At 44.9% G+C, this 22514-nt stretch overlaps 1 protein-coding gene across 4 annotated transcripts in view; it reads right to left on the reverse strand.

Annotated features, from left to right (window-relative positions):
• The window catches only part of THRAP3 (thyroid hormone receptor associated protein 3), a 176551-nt gene that overhangs the window by 149629 nt on the left and 4408 nt on the right, over positions 1–22514 (reverse strand). For all 4 annotated transcript variants that reach the window (XM_033953670.1, XM_033953669.1, XM_033953672.1 and 1 more), the window contains exon 2: positions 3714–3812. The gene's annotated coding sequence lies outside the window, so the exon portion shown is untranslated. The remainder of the gene's footprint in view (positions 1–3713; positions 3813–22514) is intronic.

Raw genomic sequence — 22514 nt, forward strand, 5'->3', positions numbered from 1 at the left:
ATTTCCTGTTTGTACGCCTTTAGTACTAAGAAATGGAAGTATAGCGTCTTTCAGGTAGGCAGTGCCAGCTACTTTTTATTTCAACAAGCTATTTGCATCTGAAATGTGATCAGTTTTATTATACAATGACATAAAAACATGCCCTAGAATATTGGTCTTTTCTTTGGGCAATTGTTTTTTGAATAACTGCTACTGGGTTGTTTTCTTTTTGTTTCAGTGCATTGGGACCAGCCATTGATAAAGCTTGAGCAAAACATGATCCATTTCAGGCTATCTGGCTAGTGCCTCAAATAAAGAGGGGCATCGTTTTTAAGCTAAGTACTTTTGTACATTGAAATAACATGAATGATTTTTCAAAAATGCTTTTTGATGGAAAACAAATGAATTAGCATGTGAAGCCTATGACGATTCAGGCGAACCATGGCATGGGTACAGTGGTTCATGTGAAACTGCTTATCTCCAAGGCTTCTGAAGATTATTACAGATGAGAAAGTGTAGCTGTACCATTTATAAATATATTTGAGCACTGAGTATATTAAGAATTTGGATCTAATTGCTCCTACCATAAGACTCTGGACCTGATCAATTAAATCACTTTTAAATTGAACATTAACAAAAACTGCAGAAAAAAAGCAAGACAAATAGTTTCAAAAGCAAAATAAAAGAGGGTAGGTTTCCTGTTTGTCTGGGCCATCTATGAGTTATGCTCAGACACAGGGTGGGAAAAAAAATCAGATTTTTAAAACATCAATTTTTTTTATTTAAATTGGATTTTTTTAAAATGCTTTTTTTGAAGGAATATCTATCTAAAAATAGTTTTCTATTTAAGATATACAGTATATACGATCCTGAATGAGGAGAATCTACGGGATCCCCGTCAACATGGATTTACTAAGGGGAGATCCTGCCAATCCAACCTGATCAGCTTCTTTGACTGGGTGACGAGGAAGCTGGATGTTGGGGAGTCCCTGGACATCGTATACCTGGACTTCAGTAAAGCATTCGATAGCGTACCACACCGAAGGTTGCTGAGCAAGATGAGTTCTATAGGATTGGGCGACACATTGACGAAATGGGTTAGGAACTGGCTTGGAGGTAGGCTTCAGAGGGTAGTGGTGAATGGCACCCCCTCCGAAATGACGGAGGTGGGCCCGATCCTATTCAACATCTTTATAAGAGACTTGGCAGAAGGGCTGCAAGTTAAAATAACATTATTCGCCGATGACGCCAAACTAAGCAATGTAGTGGGCAAAAGCACAACAGACATAAATTCAATGTCCGACAAAATGATGCACGACCTACTCCTACTGGAGCGCTGGTCTAGGTCCTGGCAACTCAGCTTCAATGCCAAAAAATGCAAAGTCATGCCCCTGGGCAGCCAAAATCCATGCAAGACTTAAACCCTTAATGGCGAGATCCTAACAAGAACTGAAGCAGAACGAGACTTAGGGGTGATCGTCAGTGAGAACATGAAGACTGCCAATCAAGTGGAGCAAGCTTCATCCAAGGCAAGGCAAATCATAGGTTGCTTACGCAGGAGTTTCGTCAGCCGTAAGCCTGAAGTCATTATGCCATTGTATGCATCCATGGTGAGGCCCCACCTGGAATACTGTGTGCAATTCTGGAGGCCGCATTACCGTAAGGATGTGCTGAGACTGGAGTCGGTCCAGAGACTGGCCACCCGGATGGTCTCGGGACTCAAGGATCTCCCGTACGAAGAACGGCTGGATAAGTTGCAGTTGTACTCACTCGAGGAACGCAGAGAGAGGGGTGACATGATCAAGACATTCAAGTATCTCACGGGCCGCATCGAGGTGGAAGAAGATATCTTCTTTTTCAAGTGTCCTGCGGCAACAAGGGGGCATCTGTGGAAAATCAGGGGCGGGAAACTGCATGGGGACACCAGGAAATTCTTTTTCACTGAAAGGGTGGTTGATCGCTGGAATAGTCTTCCACTTCAGGTTATTGTGGCCAGCAGTGTGCCTGATTTTAAGGCCAAATGAGATAGACACGTGGGATCTATTCACAGAGAAAGGTAGGGGAGGGTCATTGGGGTGGGCAGACTAGATGGGCCGTGGCCCTTATCTGCCGTCTATTTCTATGTTTCTATTATAGTTCAAAAGTTATTCGGCATGAAATAAGGATTAGATTTTAATTACGTAGCTTGAGACTGTATATTCATGCAATGTTTAATTTTTTTGATAAACAAAATCCATTAATCCACTCATAATGTCACGGGTATGATTTAAATCAAACCCACCCTGCTCACAAATGCCACATGGAAACTAATGTGCTCCACAACCATTCCCAACGTAAATAGATGAAAAGTAAATATTCTGCAATGCATTTTCTTTGTGAGGGCATCTGAAGGTTTCTGCATTTCCTGGTTTGTACTGTATAATACAATAATGTAAATGAAATCTTCATTATATAAGAATTGTGTATCTTCAGAGTACAGTGTTCCCCCGGTTGTTCGCGGTCGGCGGTTTGCGGTCCCGGTCATCAAGGGTATTTTCTGACCGTGAACCGCCGAAAAAGAGAGGACAGCTTGAGAGAGCAGTCGGAGCGCTGGCGAGTGCAGAAAATCACTCGCTGTATGCTCCAACCACCTCTTCCTGCACTAAGTCGGGCCTTATCCAATCAGGAGCTGCTTTGATACGCAGCTCCTGACTGGTAAGGCCCGACTTAGTGCAGGAAGAGGCGGTTGGAGCATACAGCGAGTGATTTCCTGCACTCGCCGGCGCTCCGGCTGCTCTCTCCTGTCGCCCTCTCCAGTCTCCCCCATGAAAAACCGTATTTGCGATTTTTCAAGATTTGCGGGGGTTCCTGGAACGGAACCCCTGCGAATATCAGGGGAGTACTGTATATGCCATAGTATTCAATACTACTTTTTATAAGTATTACTATGAGATTATAAAATTGTTTTCACAACAAAGTTTCAATGTAATAACCAATAAAACCTTACATACCACACATGATTTTCTTGAGGTGCCTGATTGAGAAGTAATGTTTTATTATTACACTGATACTTGATGCGTTTGGAGCACCTTACACTTTGGCCTGGATTCTCTAAATGGCGTTATTAGTAGTTGCCTTAAAAGTGGCTGCCAATCGCATGCCAATCATGTGATGGTGCCAAGTAGAGAATCACGCCTCTGGCAAAGGCAGGCACCAGAAATGCAGGCCATGGTTTTCAAAGCCTACATTTCTGGCTATTACCTTTGACGTGAATCGCGCCTCCGGAGGCTTCTGTCATTTCCAGTATTAGCCACACCTACAGTGGTGTTAGGCACAATTTTGGCGCCTCTTTTTAAAAGGCAATGAAAGGCACCTTGAAATTTCTTTTAATTACCATTTTAAATGGCATTTTGGACTTAACTTAGGTGCCTAAGTTAAGGCACCATTTAGAGAATATGGGCCTTTATGCCTTTTTTATTTTGGGAATAGCAGATCAACCCTCTTTGGCAGCACATTAGCTTGCCATTGGGTCAGGCTTACCTATCCACTAACAGACCTGGCACTGACTTCAAATGGAAAACAGCTTTCAATTTTTGGCATGCTAGTCCCAAAAGTACAGCTCTATTTATTTATTTTAAAATTTATATACTGTACCGTCTACAACAAGGTGGATGTAAATAATTGTTCTAATAGATATAAGAGAAGCAAGTCCAGGTTTCTCAGTCATATTCAAAGAAAAATTCTATTTCACTTACCCTTATATGAATGTCGAGTCACAGCTTACTACAGATAATCCAAATTTCATTGATCAATTGACATAGCCTGGACTATTTTCTGTGCATCAGAATACAATGCTAAGAAAGAAAAACAAAGACAACAGTATTGGAATTTTCAATATCTTCCTCTCTGACAGAAAATCAAGATAGGATTTAACTAGTGAAGCCAAATACATGTACATTTTTCAGATTTAAAAAAAAAAAAATTCAGTCCATCAGGTGTTAAGTATTTTGAAAGACTGCAAAGAAAATAATCATTTGTACTTATACAGCGTCTTTTACTGTGTTTCCCTGAAAATAAGATCTACCCCGAAAATAAGCCCTAGGTCTTAATATAAGCCCCAAAATAAGCCCTAGTTATATTGTCCCTAGATTCGCTTCCCCCGCCGTGCAGCCGAACCCCTGCTGACCCTCCCATCTTTTCATCTCTCCCTTCTGTACGAACCCTGTTGAACTTTCCCTTCCACCGCGAGACCTACATAGTTGACATACCTCCCTCCAAACAGCAGCACTCTAAACAAACTGCTTAGCGGCCTTCTCCCGCCAGGGCATTCCCTCTGCCGCATCACTGATGATGTCATCAGCAACACAGCACATGGAAGGACCCGGCGGGAGAAGGCCGCAAGCAGCCTGCTTAGAGTGCTGCTGTTTGGAGGGAGGTATGTCCACTATGTCAGTCTAGCCGTCAGCAAGGTTCAGATGGGATGGAGATATGGAAAGGTTAATGGGGGTTCAGCTGCGCGGGGGAGATGGGAGGGAGAGATAGAAAGATGCTGTGCAAAGGTTCTGCTGCACGGGGGATGGGAGGGAGGGATAGAAAGATGCTGCTTAAAGGTTCTGCTTCACAGGGGAGGGAGGGAGGGATAGAAAGATGCTGCTTAAAGGTTCTGCTTCACAGGGGAGGGTGGGAGGGATAGAAAGATGCTGCAGAGGGAAGGCATAAGGGGATAGGTGAAAGGGGAGGAAAGATGCTGCACATGTGGGGGGAGAGAAAGGAAAGAGGAAAAATTGGGGTGGAGGAAAGGAAGAGAGAGATGATCATTGTACATGAAAATAATAAGACCTATCCCAAAAATAAGACAGTGTCATATTAATTTTGGGTCTAAAAAACGCACTAGGTCTTATTTTTGGAGATACACGGTACATAACTGCAGCATGCTTTCTGGTAGAGAAGAGATTCAGCTATTAATAAAAGCAAAATGTCCACCACATGTCCAGCAATGCTGGCCTTAGATTAAGAAGAAACCCCTCTGACAGATGCAGCAAAGTGAATATGAAACCTTGTTTCTTAATATAGTGTCAGGATCGCATCACAATTCAAGTATGTGAAAAGCTTCAGTATTCACTGTCTCGGGCTATTTTAAAGGAACGTGAGCTAAACACTTGTCCAAGAATATAAGACACATGTCAAAGTAAGTGCTTCTGCCCTTGTTTCCATTATTAGGAAGGGTTTGATTTGTTTTCTTCAATTCTGACTGGGTCACTAACTACAGTAATGAGAAAATATGCTTTTAAAGGAAATCTACATCTTTTCTTCTTTAAGTATAAAATTTCTCATCTGCATTTCTCATTGATTTTACTTACATTATTTAGATTTAGCTAATACCTTTTCATTAGTGGCTCAAAGTGAGTTATGCTCAGGTATAGATCTATTAAAAGACACTGCAATGTGCCAACATACATTAATGTGCAGTATTTCTCTTAGGTCCCATTCAGTAAAACACCATTGTAAATACAATACTTAAATCTGTATCTACTTAAAAGTCACAAAGCCTGTAAGCAAGCAAGACTGAAATTATGGCTTCTCTAGTTCTGTCAGCTACTGCCCCATCCCACTGCTTTGTTCATTCTGTTCTTTTATTGTGACCAGACACTTTTCTTTAATTTTGTGACTAAAAATTGTGGATACCTTTAATGCCTCTTTTCCTACAGGAGTTCCAGGTGAAGTACAGCAACAAACACATGGGGGGAAATACTACAAACAGCACCTAAACGTAAGCACCCTAAGGGCACCTATATTACTGTAGAAACCCAAATATAAACTGAGGTAACCATTTTCCCCAAAAAAGGAAAAAAAAAGGCTGACTTGAACATAAACCTCGGGGGAGGGGGGGTTATTTTCAAGTGCCCTGTCTGGCTCTGCACCCAGCCTCCTTCCCTGGCTCTGCACTCTGTCCTTCCCTCCCTTATTGTCCTGCAGCCATTCAGAACGAAAGATTAGGTTCCTACCTTTGCTAATCTTCTTTCTAAATCCACACTTTATTCCGGGACTAGTGGGTTATTTCCGTCTACCCGCCAGGACTTTGTAGGAAGCCTCAAACTTCAGAGACTTAAACCCCTCCCCCTCATCACTGTGCCAGTGCCTCAGTCCCTCAATCAGTCTTAAAGCAGCCAAGAATATCTATAGAGGACAAAAACAATAGAGAGGGGAAAATTCCCCAGCAAGTAAATAAATTCTGATTATATCCACAAAAGCAAAACAGTAACAATGAAAAACGACAGAACACGTTATGAAACACTAGCAACCTGAATGACAAAACAGTACTATAGGGAGACACAGCCTGCACTGTCATAAGGGGGTGCCTGAAAAACAGGGGACACCGCCCCCCCAAACAAAGTGCTAAACCCAGTCTGATGGCACTCTTATAAAAGATGGTTAGAAAAGAGAAATCCAGCTTGTAAAGGCAAACAATTGGCAAGTCAGCAAGATATAGGGTGGGTTCCCGGAATAAAGTGTGGATTTACAAGAATGAATAATACAATGAATCTATTTAGTCAGGAATTTTGAAAAGAGGAAGGTTTTCAGTTGTTTTCTAAAATGTTAGTAAGAACAGTAACTGTCGAAAATCTTTATAGGAAAGTAAAGATGCAAATTGAAGAAAAAAATAGCTGACATGGTAAAAAGGGGAGACAAGACATTTTTTAGATATATTAGTGATAGGAAGAAATGAGTCTCAAAATTGGCATTGTGAAGACTCAAAGGTGAAGGGGAGGAATATGTAGAAGCTGATAAAGAAAAGGCTGAATTGCTTAACAGATATTTCTGTTCTGTGTTCACGGCTGAAGCGCCGGGAGCGGGACCGCAGAATACAAACGTGAATAGGGATGGAGGAGTAATAGACCCTGATCCAATTTTCAGAGGGTTGTGTTAGTGAGGAGCTAGCTAAAATAAAGGTAGACAAAGCAATGGGGCCGGATGGTGTACATCCCAGGGTGCTGAAGGAAGTTAGGGAAGTTCTGGTAGCTCCGCTGATTGACCTTTTCAATGAGTCTCTAGAGTCAGGAGTGGTACCGGAGGACTGGCGAAGGGCAGATGTGGTCCCTCTCCACAAAAGTAGAAGTAAGGAAGAAGTAGGGAATTACAGGCCGGTAAGCCTGACTTCTGTGGTAAGCAAATTAATAGAAACACTTTTAAAACAGAGAATGGTCAAGTTTCTGGAATCATGTGGATTATAGGACCAGAGACAACATGGATTCACTAGAGGTAGGTCTTGTCAGACAAATCTGATCAATTTCTTTGACTAGGTGACCAGAGAATTGGATAGAGGATGTGCGCTAGATGTGGTATATTTAGATTTTAGCAAAGCCATTGACAGTGTTTCACACAGACGTCTAATAAATAAACTGAGTGCCCTTGGGATGGGTCCCAAAGTGACGGGCTGGGTCAAGAACTGGTTGAGTGGAAAGCAACAGAGGGTAGTGATCAATGGATATCGCTCTGAGGAAAGGGATGTTACCAGTGGTGTGTCTCAAGCCAACAGGATGCTGGGCATCATAAAGAGGGGCATAACAACCAGGACGCGGGAAGTCATCATGCCATTGTATCGATCGATGGTGCGTCCTCATCTGGAATACTGCGTTCAGTATTGGTCGCCGTACCTCAAGAAAGACATGGCGGTACTTGAGAGAGTCCAAAGGAGAGCAACGAAACTGGTAAGAGGGCTGGAACACTGCCCATACGCCGAGAGGTTGGACAGGCTGGGGCTCTTCTCTCTGGAAAAAAGGAGGCTCAGGGGTGATATGATAGAGACCTTCAAGATCATGAGGGGCATGGAGAGGGTGGATAGGGACAAATTCTTCAGGCTGAAGGGGACAACAGGTACGAGGGGACATTCGGAGAAACTGAAGGGAGATAGGTTCAAAACAAATGCAAGGAAGTTTTTCTTCACCCAAAGGGTCGTGGACACTTGGAATGCGCTACCGGAGGAGGTGATCGGGCAGAGTACGGTACAGGGATTCAAACAGAGACTGGACAGATTCCTGGGGGATAAAGGGATCGTGGGATACTGAAAAAGTATAGTGGGATACTGGGATACTGAGAAAGTATAAACCCAACCAGGTCGAGCATGTGCAAGACCGGAGGGCTAGGACTTCGATGGGAAGATAGGACTCATCAGGAAGCCAAGATGGCATGGGGGCCCCTTCTGGTGATTTAGACAGGTCATGACCTGTATGGGCCGCCGCGGGAGCGGACTGCTGGGCTTGATGGACCCATGGTCTGACCCGGCGGAGGCACTGCTTATGTTCTTATGTTCTTATTAACAATATTGCTGAAGGGTTGTCGGGTAAGATTTGCCTCTTTGCGGATTATAAGAAAATCTGCAATAGAGTAGACACACTGGATGGGGTGAATAACATGAAGAAAGACCTGGCGAAGCTTGAAGAATGGTCTGAAATTTGGCTGCTAAAATTTAATGCTAAGAAATGCAAGGTCATGCATTTGGGCTGCAAAAACCCAAGGGAACGGTACAGATTAGGGAGTGAAGAGCTCATATGCATGACAGAAGAGCGGGACTTGGGTGTGATTGTATGTGATGATCTTAAGGTAGCCAAACAGGTTGAAAAGGTGACGGCAAAAGCCAGAAGGATGCTAGGTTGCATAGGGATAGGTATGGCTAGTAGGAAAAAGGAGGTATTGATGCCCCTGTATAAGACTTTGGTGAAACCTCATTTAGAATATTGTGTACAATTCTGGAGGCCACACCTTCAAAAAGATATAAAAAGGATGGAGTCGGTCCAGAGGAAGGCTACTATAATGGTATGTGGTCTTCATCATAAGGCGTATGGGGACAGATTTAAAGATCTCAATCTGTTCACTTTGGAGAAAAGGTGGAGGAAAGGCGGCGAAAAGGGCAAACAGAATGCTAGGAATGATAAAGAAGGGGATTACGAACAGATTGGAGAAAGTTATCATGTCGTTGTACGGGCCATGGTGCACCCTCACCTGGAGTACTGCGTCCAGCACTGGTCGCCGAACATGAAGAAAGACACTGTACTATTCGAAAGGGTCCAGAGAAGAGCGACTAAAATGGTTAAGGGGCTGGAGGAGTTGCTGTACAGCGAGAGATTAGAGAAACTGGGCCTCTTCTCTCTCAAAAAGAGGAGATTGAGAGGGGACATGATTGAAACATTCAAGATATTGTAGGGAATGGACTTAGTAGATAAAGACAGGTTGTTCACCCTCTCCAAGGTAGGGAGAACGAGAGGGCACTCTCTAAAATTGAAAGGGGATAGATTCCGTACGAACATAAGGAAGTTCTTCTTCACCCAGAGAGCAGTAGAAAACTGGAACGCTCTCCTGGAGCCTATCATAGGGGAAAACACCCTCCAGGGATTCAAGACAAAGTTGGACAAGTTCCTGCTCAATTGGAAAGTACGCAGGTGAGGCTGGGCTCATTTAGAGCACTGGTCTTTGACCTAGGGGCCACCGCGTGAGTGGACTGCTGGGCACTATGGACCACTAGCCTGACCCAGCAGTGGCAATTCTTATGTTCTTATGTATGTAATAAATGTGCATGAGTTGAGTCTCTTTCATTTGAAAGGAAACTGCAATGAGAGGACATAGGATGTAGTTAAGAGGTGATAGGCTCCGGAGTAATCTAAGGAAGGAAAAATTATGTTCTTACCTATTAATTTTCTTTCCCTTAGACGCAGCAGATGAATCCAGAGACCAATGGGATAGCTCACATCTACCAGCAGGCGGAGACAGAGAAACTGATTAACAGGTGGTCCTATTGGCTGCCACTCCTCCTGTTTCTCCAGTATAGCTCCTTGCCCAAGCATCTGTAACCATCAATAGGCATAGCATGTAAAAAACTTCTTTCCCATAACAAATCTCAAAATGCAATAATACAGAAAACAACCTGCCATAATAACAAACTGCGAAAGTTGCAAAAGAAAAAACCGAGAGACAATATCCAGAAAGGGTGGGGCTCTGGATTGGGTGGGGCTTGTTCATCTGCTGCGTCTAAGGGAAAGAAAATTAACAGGTAAGAACATAATTTTTCCTTCCCTAGCAACAGCAGCAGATGAATCCAGAGACCAATGGGATGTAGCAAAGCAATCCTCAATCTGGGTGGGAAGCAAACGCCGCCTCCGCAACAACCGAAGCACAAAACGCCCCTACCGCATGCGCCCCCACATCCAAGCAGAAATGCGGAGAGAAAGCACTCTCAGAAGACCAATTAGCCGCGAGACAAATCTCCTCCAAGGAAAAAACCTCTGGGCCGAGCCCAAGAAGTAGCTATTGCTCCGGCGGAATGGTCATGAAGTTCTTTCGCCAACCGCTTCCCTGCCAGCAAGCAAGCATAAAGAATGTCCTCCTGGACCCATTGAGCAATGGAGGCTTCGGACGCCGCCATACGTTTGAGGCGTCCCTTGAAGAATACAAAAAGGAGATATAAACAACTAAAAGTCATTAGAAACCGAGCTCGCGGAGAACGCTACGTACGTATCAAAAAATGCAGTGAATAAAAGCACTGCTCCCAATTTCTCCTCCCAGGAAGAAGGAAGGAAAAACGAGCATGACATAAAAGAAAGGATGACACCCCCCCTAGAAAGAAATAGTGGTACATCCGAACTGATACCCCATATTTCGGAAATCAGAAATAGGAATCCCCGTTAAACAAGGCCTGCAACATAGAAAACTGCAGAGCTGAAGGCATGGCCACAAGAAACCCCATTTTCAACGGCACAGCCCTTTAGAGTCCCAAAAGACAAGGATGAAATGAAGCTTTCGGTAAACTGAGAAGAAGTACGTGAAGATTGTACTCCAAACCGGGCTTTCTAAGAGGCGCATGAATATACCGCACTTTGTTGAGGAACTGAACTACATGAAGCTGAGAAGTAAGCGAAGAGCAATATACCTAGCCCTTGTAACCAGCCAAGAATGGCACTAAAAGCTGAAGGGAATTGAACGCTAAGCCCTTGGCAATACACTTGTGCCAAAAAGGAACTCTGGAGTGGTTCAAACGTTAAGAAGCACCCAAGAAAGGAAAAACCTCCAAAAGGAAGCAGAAGCTACAGGAGAAGACGTCCGTAGCACCTGGATAAGAGAAGAAACAACCTGCTTCGCATAACCCTTACACGTCAGCCAAGATTTTTCAAAAAACTAGGTCGTAATACTAAAGTAGTACAAATATCCATGTTGATCGGACCCTAGGCGAGCAAAGCCGGAGATACCAGGAAACTTCTTAGTCCGGCTGTCGAAAGACTCATCAAATCCGCATAGTAAGATTGGCGCCGCCAATCCAGAGATTCTACAAATACTGTGCCCGGAAAGTGAGCTCGAGATGGCAAATCCAAGCCATCATCAGCCAGCGGAAAACACTGAAAAAGAGAAGGCAGAGGCGAGAAAGGAGCCATGCAGCTACCCCCTCTAACTCCCACTCCCTGGGCCCACCGAAGAAGCTAGGAAGTTTAGAATTGAGAGACGAGGCCATGAGGTCTAGGTCAAGGAGATCTCACGTCCATAAAAAGAGCTAGAACGCCTGAGCCACAAATTTCAATATCCAGGATGCAGAAGATTACACTATTATTAACATGCACACTTTCCAGAGCATACACAGCACTGTACACTGTAACATACAAGAAATGGGCCATGCTCAGATTCCGCGGAGAGAAAGTCTATCCAAACTCTTATCTGCCAACAGAAGACGAAGATGAGAGTCCACCCATTGAAGCAGACCAACTTCACCTGCCAACTGAGTACAACACCTACTGCCCAAGCTGTAGAGAAATACCCCCATCCTAATACTGACCAAAAGGACCCTCAGCGGCAATCCGGAAGAATGATCTGAAGCTCCAGAAAGGTAGCCTGACCCTGCTCAAGAGTAGAAGAATGAACAAGTACTGAGTCGCCTCTGAAGAGCTGAGGATGGAAGCCACCGAGCCCCACAACCCGACAGCCCGGGATGGTCGGTGGTCATGAGCTAGTCCAGCAAAGACCGAGGCATGCCTTGAAAAGAGAAATCACGCTGAGCCACCAAATCATACAGAGCGATGCAGGAAGAGCATCCCAAATAATTGGAGCCCTGAGATACCGGGAACCACCGGAACAAAAGCGACTGCTGTAGCGTAAGAAGGGGAAAGCAAGCCGAAGTTCCCAGTGGAGTCAGCAATATGGATCCCAGAAACTGTACAGAATCCCATACTCTTGGTCATGGTAAGCGAAGAAGAATACCAATCTGAGACCGAGACCCCACGCCCAAGTCTCCGGAAAGAAACACATGTCTCTCCTATATGAATAAAAACATTACCCTGATATACCTATAAATAGTACAGGAGAAAAGAGCGCTGTGCAAATTCGAAGATGCACGTGTAAAGAACTGAGGAAAAGATACCACCCTTTTCGTGTCAGTCAAATGGCCCGACTTGAAGTCGTCCGAATCAAACAGGCAGTCAAGAAGAAATTAGATGAATCGCCTGGTAGCGCCAAAACGGTACCACCGCCCACATCACCTAAAACGTTCGTGAAGCCTTGGGTAGGTGAAATGGCATGTGCCAAAACCGAAAGCGCTGCTCCAAGAGAGGCAAGCAAACCAAGTGCTGATTCGGAGTCCATAGAGAAAATGTAAATATACTCCCAGGTTGTCTGCAGAAATGTGTAACCCCGAGAAACTAATTCAGCAGAATGGAATCCAGCCTGCCCAATGCCCCCGTCTCGGGCACCATGCAGTAAGTGGAACAATGTCCCTTAGTTCCCGAAGAACTACAAGAACTGTCCTGAGGACCAGTAACACTGAAAAGGGAAACACAAAACATAGAGACTCCAAGAACGAACTGGAAACCTGAGGAGGATGCAAAGATGCAAGCATCCTGAAAAATCTTCACAGCCCCCTGACCTGACATTATAGCGTCTTCTCCCTCATGAGAAAGCCTGAAGAGTCATTGGAAGAAGTCAAGATCCCCTCAGAATGAAGTGCAGAAGGTCAGGGAATGGCAGGATGAGACTGTAGGATGTGCAAGAAGATTCTCCTAGGAAAAATCAAGTTTCACAATGTAAAGAGGAATATACTGGAACCATGAAAACAGTACTAACCCCATGCAACATGAGCGAAATACAGTGGTGCCTCACACAACGAACTTAATTCGTTCCAGGAGCAAGTTTGTTATGCGAAAAGTTCGTTGTGTGAAACGCGTTTTCCCATAAGAATACATGTAAAACAAAATAATTCGTTCTGCAGCCCTGTTTTCCCATAAGAATACATGTAAAACAAAATAATTCGTTCTGCAGCCCTACATTTCCCTCCCTCCACCTCACCTTATATGCAGAGTTTGCCAGCTTTCTTTTTCACCCAGCCGCACGCTTTCAAAAAGCTGTGCACGCGCAGCTGCTGGAGTTGATCAATGTTCTCCTCTCCTGCAACTTCCGGTTTCCGGTTGCGTCAGAGGAGAAGATTGAACAACAGAGCATGCGCGCATGTGCTGCTCTTTGAAAGTGTGTGGCTGGCCGAAAAAGAAAGCCGGAAAACTCGGCATCTAAGGTAAGGTGGAGGGAGATGATGGAACACTGCATTCAGACAGGAGGGTGCTGCTGTTCCCGGCTCACATTAGGAAGCGGCGAGAGTAGTTCCGCCCCCCCCCGGGCCCCTCGGGCGACTTCGTTGTGTGAAACGAAGTTCGTTATAGGGAGCAAGACAAAAAGTTCGTTATGCGCAGCGTTCGCTGTGCGAGGCGTCCGTTATGCGAGGCACCACTGTACATATGTCCTTTAAAGTGAATACGTACTAGACTCAATCAAAATGCTGCATCTACCGCCCCGTGGAAAACAACAGCATCCTTACAGGTATCAGACAAAGCTCACATCGCTAATGAGAGCTTCAGGGATGAGGCTAACAGCCACATAGCTCGTGATCCTCCGCAGGTTTGATAGAATAGGTAACTGGCTCCTGGTTAAAAGGAGCTGTACAGCCCTTCCTGACTGGTCGGGGGGCCCGTCTAGCATGTGCCATGAGAAAATGATGACAGGAGAAACCAGCGTGATAAGCATGGAAATCTGAAGTCCAGGCCCCCTCAGAAATAGAGAGAGAGAGTCCTGGCCGCAGGAAGATGCGCAGTGTCATTATGCCCATAGAGACAGCCCGAACTTGGAAACTGTTTGTACTACCTTTAGGCATATATATCCTGTGCCACTACTAGACACATGCAGCTCAGCACAGAGGCCCAAATAAGGACAGTTACCAACAGACAAAGGCTCAATCTGCAGGGACCCCAAAAGAGACAATGAGATACCTGTGTGAAATACAGGGCACTATCTTACTGCTGATCTCACCGTGCCGTGAGTTGCCGTATGTCGCCCCAGTCCGGAGGCAAACCGAGATTGGGTGACCTAGCCCAGGTCAGAGTCTCTCTGGTAAACCCCTTGAGTGCTAACCCCAGAGTCCGATTAAACAAGCAGCTTCCTTCAAGGGAGTACAGGAACATAGACATAGACATATAAATCTGCCCAAGCTTGTCCCAAAGCTGGCGAAACACATACAACTTGCCTGAACCGGAAAGGAGAGAAGCCCCGGCATACCCTGACCAAAGTCAGCTGGAAACAAACTACCGGAATGCTGCAGCTCTCCCGCCATCGCCGGAGACCCAAGCGCACGACTGATTCTCGCTGACACGTGGTCGCTGCATCAACGCTCCTAGAAACATAGTCGGATTCGAGCCCTGCAAAATTTACCCTGCCGCGGCTTACATAGAAAGAAAATCAGACTCGGGGAATAACCAGAAGAACGGCTCACAGCGTTGGAAAAATCATGTCCCATCTCATGCGCTCTGCTATAAACCAGCACCTGCACAATCAGCTGCACATGGCTGTGACAAACACCGATGAAAGAGAGCCTCAGAATAAACAGGACTACTGCTGCACTGAAACCCAACAATGAGAACAAGTACGAGCATGAAATCGCATCGCTACTGCCGCGCTGTAACCAACAAGGAAACAAAGCACGTGCATGCAAAGGGCAGGAAGTCCCGGCTCCCTCCACGGATTTCTAGTCATAAAACTTAGCCTCAATAAAATATCCATACCTTAAATGTACGATGACCGAACCCACAGTACTAAGACTCCCAAACAGAACCTGAAATTCAAACAACAGTAAAAGCCAGACATACTCACAAGCTTGTTGTTAGGGCGGTTGAAGCCAGTTTGCAGCAAAAGCATGGCAGAATGTAGCAACTGTGGTCTCTTTTTTTTTTTTTACAGAGAAGGGAAAGAAGGAAAAAATTGAGACCCAGTCAGACCCTCTAGCAATGGAGGGAGGGTGAGGCAGGGACCTGGGGGGGCACAGGTGTAACCCCTAAAGCCGGCACCGTTCAGCCGGACATCCCTGTCTCACTGAAGAGAAAATCTCAACAGGAGAAATAGTATTGCCAGCTCACTGAAGAGAAACCTCAACAGGAGAAACAGAATGGCAGTCTCACTGAAGAGAAACCTCAACAGGAGAAAATAAAGTTCCAGTCACAGCCAGAATTCAGGAGCTAGTTGAATAGCGACCTTTTCCTGCTGGGAGATAGAGAATACTGGATAAACAGGAGGAGTGCCAGCCAATAGGACCACCTGTTAATCAGTTTCTCTATCTCCGCCTGCTGGTAGATGTGAGCTATCCCATTGGTCTCTGGATTCATCTGCTGCTGTTGGTAGGGAAATACTTTTTTACAGAAAGGGTGGTAGATGAATAGAACAGTCTCCTAGAAGAAGTGGTGGAGACAGAGACTGTGTCTGAATTCAAAAGGGCCTGGGATAGGAACGTGGGATCTCTCAGAGAAAGAGACAATGGTTACTATGGACGGGCAAACTATATCTGCCATCATGTTTCTAAAAGGCTGCTTGATATGATAGTGTGTTCAAGATATTTCTTACTTTTGCATCCCTTGACCGATGGAGTAAAAACGGCATGTGACTTTCTGCTGTTCTTATGGGACACTTAAGAAATCTATCGTCTAAATATAACAGAGCTAAACCAAAGGCAATTTTATAACATAAGCAGCCCAACTTAAAGATAACACAGGCCTCCATAGGAAACCAGTGCAGCTGACGATAGAAAGGTGACACGTGATCATACTTCTTCAGGCCGTAAATTAGTCTAACCACAGTATTCTGAATCAATTTCAGTCTGGCCATGGTTTTCTTAGTGCTTGTCAAATAAATGAGGTTACAATAATCGAGAAGGCTTAGTAATAGTTGCCACCACATTGATCCTGTAAAACTTGGTGAACATATACAAAGAAGACCAGGTAGTAGCTCTGCAAATCTCATCCAGAGAAACAGCCAACAACTCTGCCCAAGAAACACCTTTGGTCAAATGAGCCCACACTGCAAAGGGAGGGGGGGGCTTCTTTCTGGTTGCCATGTAAGCCGCAGAAATGACCAAACGGATCCACTTGGAAATGGTGAACATAGAAGCAGGCCTACCTTTGCAGGCAGGACTTGCCAGAACAAAAGGTGGTCAGAAAGGTGAAACTCGTTGGTGACCTCATGATACCGCAACAAAAATCTGTGTACATCCAAGGACCACAACACCCAGTCCTACTCCCTTGAACCAGAGAAAGCAAAAACAGGAAGCTGGACTTCCTGATTCACATGGAAAGCGGAAACCACTTTCAGAAGGAAAAAAGGAACAGTATGCAGCATCGGATCCCTGCAGGAAAGGGCCTGAAGCTCAGAAACCCTACAGGCTGAGGTAATAGCCACCAGGAAGACCGTCTTGATTATGAGATCCATCAGAGACGCCTGTTCCAGGGGCTCATACAGTGGACGAGCCAGAAAACAAAGAACCAGATTAAGATTCCACGTCGGACAGGGAAGGAGCAACGGAGGATGAAGCCATAGAGCAGGAAATAAGCTAGATCCGGATGAGCTGCCAATGAGAGAGGGAAGGCCCATACTTGAAAGACCGGCTATCGGTACCTGGAGTGAAGCTTCCGTTAGGACCTTAAGACCATCCTGCAGAAACTCCAGGACCCTAGGAATTGATGGGAAAGACGGGTCCACCTGTCTCAGGGCGCACCATGCCTGGTAACATCTCCAAGCCTTCGCATTGGCCGCCACTGTGGACTTCCGTTTGCTGAGAAGCAGTGAGGAAATCACAGCCGAATAGCCCCGGCTAGTTAATAATAATTTTATTTTTATATACCGCCCTACCACATAATTCTAGGCGGTTCACATACAGTACTAAGAGTATATAAACAGTGAAAAAAAATACAAAATCTAAGAACTAAGATTATACAATAGTAATTAAATAAAATGCATTCACAAAAATAGTAAAAATTGAACTGTAAAATCAATGTGCAAATTTCCCATCAATATTCTGAAACATCAGTTTACAAACTTTTCAAATAAATCAGTTTTCAATAGTTTCCTAAAAGACATGTATGAATAGGCCTGAGAAATAATAGAACTTAACCATGAATCCATTTTACCTGCCTGAAAACCCAGCAATTTATCAAAGAATCTCTTGTAACGACAAGGCTTAATAATCGGGAAGACAAATAAGTATTGTCCTCGAGTTGTTCCTTTAGGTTTATATCTTTCAAAACATAGAGACAGGTAATTAGGAGCCATACCAAACAGTACTTTAAAACTGGTGCAACCAAACTTAAACAGTACTCAAAAGGCAGCCAATGCAACTGTTTGTAGGAATGGACTCCGGATTTTGTATAAGTCTCAGTCTTTTTTGAAGCTTTTTTGGGGATCCCATGTATATTATATTACAGTAATATAGAATGGACAAGATGTATGATTGTACCAATAATCTAAATGATGCCTTCCTTATCAAAGAATTTTATCGTCCGAAGCTTCCACAAAATTGTATAACATTTCTTAACTAGTGAGTTTGTGTGATCTTCCAATGTTAAATGACGATCCAATATGACGCCCAAAATTCTAATAGAAGCAAAAATTTGAAAAAAGTTTGTCCATTCAAGTATAGTTTTTTTCTTTTATAGTATCAGAAGGACTGGCCAGAAAAAATTTTGATTTTTCCGGATTCAATTTAAGTTTTGCCCTCTTAGTCCATTGCTCGATATGGATTAATAATGAAGAATTTTGATTTATTACTTCCCCTGTGAAGGACATAGTGGGAGTACTATGGTAATATCATCCGCGTAAATAAAAAACTTGACTCCCAAGTTATGCAATAATTTTTCCAGTGGAGCCAAATATATATTAAATAAAGTAGGCGACAGCGGAGAACCCTGGGGTACTCCACAAGAATTACTCCAGGAAAAAGAGTAACTATCTTCACTAAACACTTGATAGCATCTTGCTCTCAAGAAACCCTCAAACCAGTTCCAAACTTTTCCTGAAATACCTATTGAATCTAAACAATCTAACAATATCTTGTGATCGACTAGATCAAAAGCACTGCTAAGATCCAACTGAATGATCAGTGCATTTGAACCTCACTAAATAGACAATGGAGGTAGTTCATCAGGGAAGCTATCGTCTCTGAACTGTGCCCTGCACGGAACCCTGATTGACAGTCATGAAGAATATCATACTTCTCTATATATTCCACCAAGGCGGAATTAACCGTCCCTTCCATAACTTTTGTTAATAACGGGTTACTAGTTATTGGCCGATAGTTGAAATTTAAATCAATAGATTCTTTGTTGTTTTTCAATATAGGGGTGATTAAAATGTGACCTAACTCATTTGGAAATTGACCATTATTTAATAAACATGTTGTCCAGTTGAAAAGGTCAACTTTAAAGGTATGTGGAGCGGTATTAAGAATATTCAGAGGGCAGTTGTCCAACCGACAGTTCTTTTTTGCATATTTAGTTAACAATGTGCAAAAAGGATTCCAGTCTAAAGGTTCAAAATGTGACCAGATCATATCTGCTCTTAGGCCATCTATCTGATGTTCAATCGATGGATCATGTGAAGATAATAAAGTTGCTCTGAGATTGATAATTTTCTTGTTAAAAAAATCTGCAAGATCATTAGCCGAAGGCGAACATTCCTTTTTAGAACATTTTTTCAAATCTATGTCAAATAAATTATTTATCAATTTGAATAGTGCTCAAGGTCCAAATCCTGCATCACAATCAGACCCTGCGTGAGGAGGCGAGAATGACAAAGTAGCCAGAATGCCTGACCCTGCTGGAGCTGAACCAAGTTGGAATTCCATGGTTGCCTTGGCCAATCAGGTGCAACCAGAATCACCAGACATTTGTGAGCCGCTATCCGCCTTAACAGACACACTATCATCAGCCACAAAAGGAAGACATAGAGGAGACCTTCCAGTGGCCAGGGATGAACCAGTGTGTCCAGGCCAGCACTACCGGCCTATTTGAAGAATTGATCAGCTTTCTTGTTGGCCACAGTCACCATGAGGTCGAATGTGGGGCATCCCCATTGATCAACTATGCACTCAAACACTCTTTGGGAAAAGGGCCACTCTCCAGGGTCTAGCGTCTGACGACTGATAAAATCTGCTTGAATAGTAGATGACAGCAGATAAAGACCCGAATGGTCCATCCAGTCTGTCCAACCTGATTCAATTTAAATTTTTTCTTCTTAGCTATTTCTGGGCAAGAATCCAAAGCTCTACCCGGTACTGTGCTTGGGTTCCAACTGCCGAAATCTCCATTAAAACCTACTCCAGCTCATCTAAACCCTCCCAGCCATTGAAGCCCTCTCCAGCCCATCTTCCCCAAAACGGCCATATACAGACACAGACCGTGCAAGTCTGCCCAGTACCGTCCTTAGTTCAATATTTAATATTATTTTCTGATTCTAGATCCTATGTGTTCATCCCACGCTTCTTTGAACTCAGTCACCGTTTTCCTCTCCACCACCTCTCTCGGGAGCGCATTCCAGGCACCCACCACCCTCTCCGTAAAGTAGAATTTCCTAACATTGCTCTTGAATCTACCACCCCTTAACCTCTACCACGTGTGCTGCTGATAGCGCCACAAAGTGTTTCTCTGTTCACCAGAAGAGAAGCTGAGCCTCTAAGCTCAGAGATGGACTTCTCATGCCCCACTGCCGATTGATGTAAGCCACTGCCATGGCATTGTCTGAGAAGACACGGATGGCTCGATGATGGATACAACCCTCGAAGCGGAGAAGAGCCAGCCGAATCACCCTAAGCTCCAGGCGATTGATCAACCAATTATGATCTGAGGATGCCCACTGCCCTGAACTGGGTCGGTCATGCATGCCGCTCCCCAGCCTTTTAATCTCGCATCCATAGACAGAATCACCCAATCCGAGATCCAGAGGGAAAGGCCCCTGGAAAGCGAGAGGGGTTGCAACTACCATGCAAGACTGTTCCGTGCCACAGTCGTCCAGGGCAGGAGTGCATGTAACAGATTCTGCTGGAGATTCCAGTGGGAAAGTAGAGCATCCTGCAGTGGACGCAGATGGGCTCTAGTCCAAGGGACCACATCAATCATTGCCACCATGGTCTCCAGAACCTGAAGGTACTGCCATGCCATCGGAACCAGAGTGGCCAGAAGAACCCTGACAATCTGTTGAGGCTTCTCCTGACGGGAGACAGGTAGGAACACTTTGTTCTGTCCCATGTGAAACCAAACTCCAAGGTATTCCAGATCCTACGTCGACTTGAGGTGGCTCTTGTTGAAGTTGATTACCCGGCCCAGGCACAGCAGCAACTGTACCACCTGTTGAACTGCCTGATACCCCTCGGACAGCAAGGGAGCTCTGATCAACCAATCCAGATACGGGTGAACTAGGATACCCAAGGTGGAAACTGAACCACCACCACCATCGCTTTGGTGAAGGTCCTGGATGCAGTGGCCAATCCAAAGGGAATTGCCACCAACTGGAAGTGTTTCCCCAAGACATGGAACCGCAGACACCTCCGGTGTTCCAGGAAAATGGAGATACGCTACGGTCAGATCTAGAGAGGCTAGAAACTCTCAGGTACCACTGATGCTATCACCGAGCGCACAGTCTCTATGCAGAAGTAGGGCACTTTCAGTGCCACATTGACTGCCTTGAGGTTCAGAATTGGTCTATATTTGGATACTTTCTTTGGAACGATGAAGTATACTGATTATCTCCCAGCGCCTGAATCTCACTCGATGGCCGTCATATCCAGAAGTAGCCTTTGAACTGCACCTGAAGTACCTTCTCAGGGCGGATAGCATAGCTGGTTTTAAGAAAGGTTTGGACCAGTTTCTGGAGGAAAAGTCCATAGTCAGTTATTGAGAAAGACATGGGGGAAGCCACTGCTTGCCCTGTATCGGTAGCATGGAATATTGCTACTCCTTGGGTTTTGGCCAGGTACTAGTGACCTGGATTGGCCATAGTGAGAATGGGCTACTGGGCTTGATGGACAGTATTGGTCTGAGCCAGTAAGGCTATTCTTATGTTCTTATATAATATTCGTCATAGGCAGGGCTGTGGAGTCGGAGTCGAGGAGTTGGAGACAATTTTGGGTACCTGGAGTCATGGGTACCAGAAACTGAGGAGTCGGAGTCGAAAGATTTATCTACCGACTCCATAGCCCTGGTCATAGGACAGAGAAACTGTAGCTTGTAGCCATCCCTAAGAACCTAGGACCTAGTGATTGGAGGTAATTGCCTGCTATTCTGCCAGAAAGGCAGACAACTGGTCCCCTAACTGTGTGTGTGTGTGTGGGGGGGGGGGGGGTTGTGAAGAGACACCAGCCTGATGTCAGAACTGTTTCTTTCTTTGCTGAACTGCTGGACGGCTTCCCGTGGACCGCTAATGTCAAGACCCGCCAAAGCGCCGTCTGGCAGATAAAGAGGATCGTTGTCCCTTGGACAAGCCTGAGTACGGACAAGAGAGCCTAAAGAGACAAAAATTTGAATATCCCGAAGCCCTGGAAGTGTGCCTTACCACCATTTTCTCTAAATACTCCTTAAAGTACTTAGAACCAGAGTCCAATTTAAGATCCAAGTCCTCAGTCATTTGACAGAGGAAAGAGGAAAAGGACAATTGACTCGATGACCTCGAGGAACCTCAAGTGGAAAACGAAGGTGAAGCCTCTCTGGAGTATTGCTATCCTAGCGAATAAGCAGACTGAGATGAGGCACTGGGAGAAGCGGAGCCCTCAGGTTCTGCTATTGGTGTCCGGGATCGAGGAATTGGAGGCCTCGAAGAGCTGGAACACCTGGACGAGGAAGACTGCTCTCTTGAAGAGGACCTGTGCCTCGACCGGCGATGAGAGTGTTGCCTGGAAGCAGGTCTCGTGCGAGGTCAAGGAGACTTTGCCCTATGCTTTGAAACGCGCAATGCCTTATGTGAGGATATAGGGCTGGAAGCTGTAGATCGAAGTCCCATAGACTCATAGGTTTGGATCGAGGTATCTCGAAGCATTCCCAAAGACTTGGCTCCTTGTATGGAGTGTGAGGATTCCAGACCAGACACTTGCAAAGACTGGACTCCTTGCATAGTATGCGTAGATTCTGCTCGAGGCAAAGGCAAGGACTCAACCTCTTGTGAGACTGCCGAGTACCTAGGCTGGACTGCAGGAAGCAGAGTCGAGGCAGGACTATATTTGGTCAGTAACT

Source organism: Geotrypetes seraphini, chromosome 8, assembly GCF_902459505.1.
Source record: "Geotrypetes seraphini chromosome 8, aGeoSer1.1, whole genome shotgun sequence".
NCBI classification, from domain to species: Eukaryota; Metazoa; Chordata; class Amphibia; order Gymnophiona; family Dermophiidae; genus Geotrypetes; species Geotrypetes seraphini.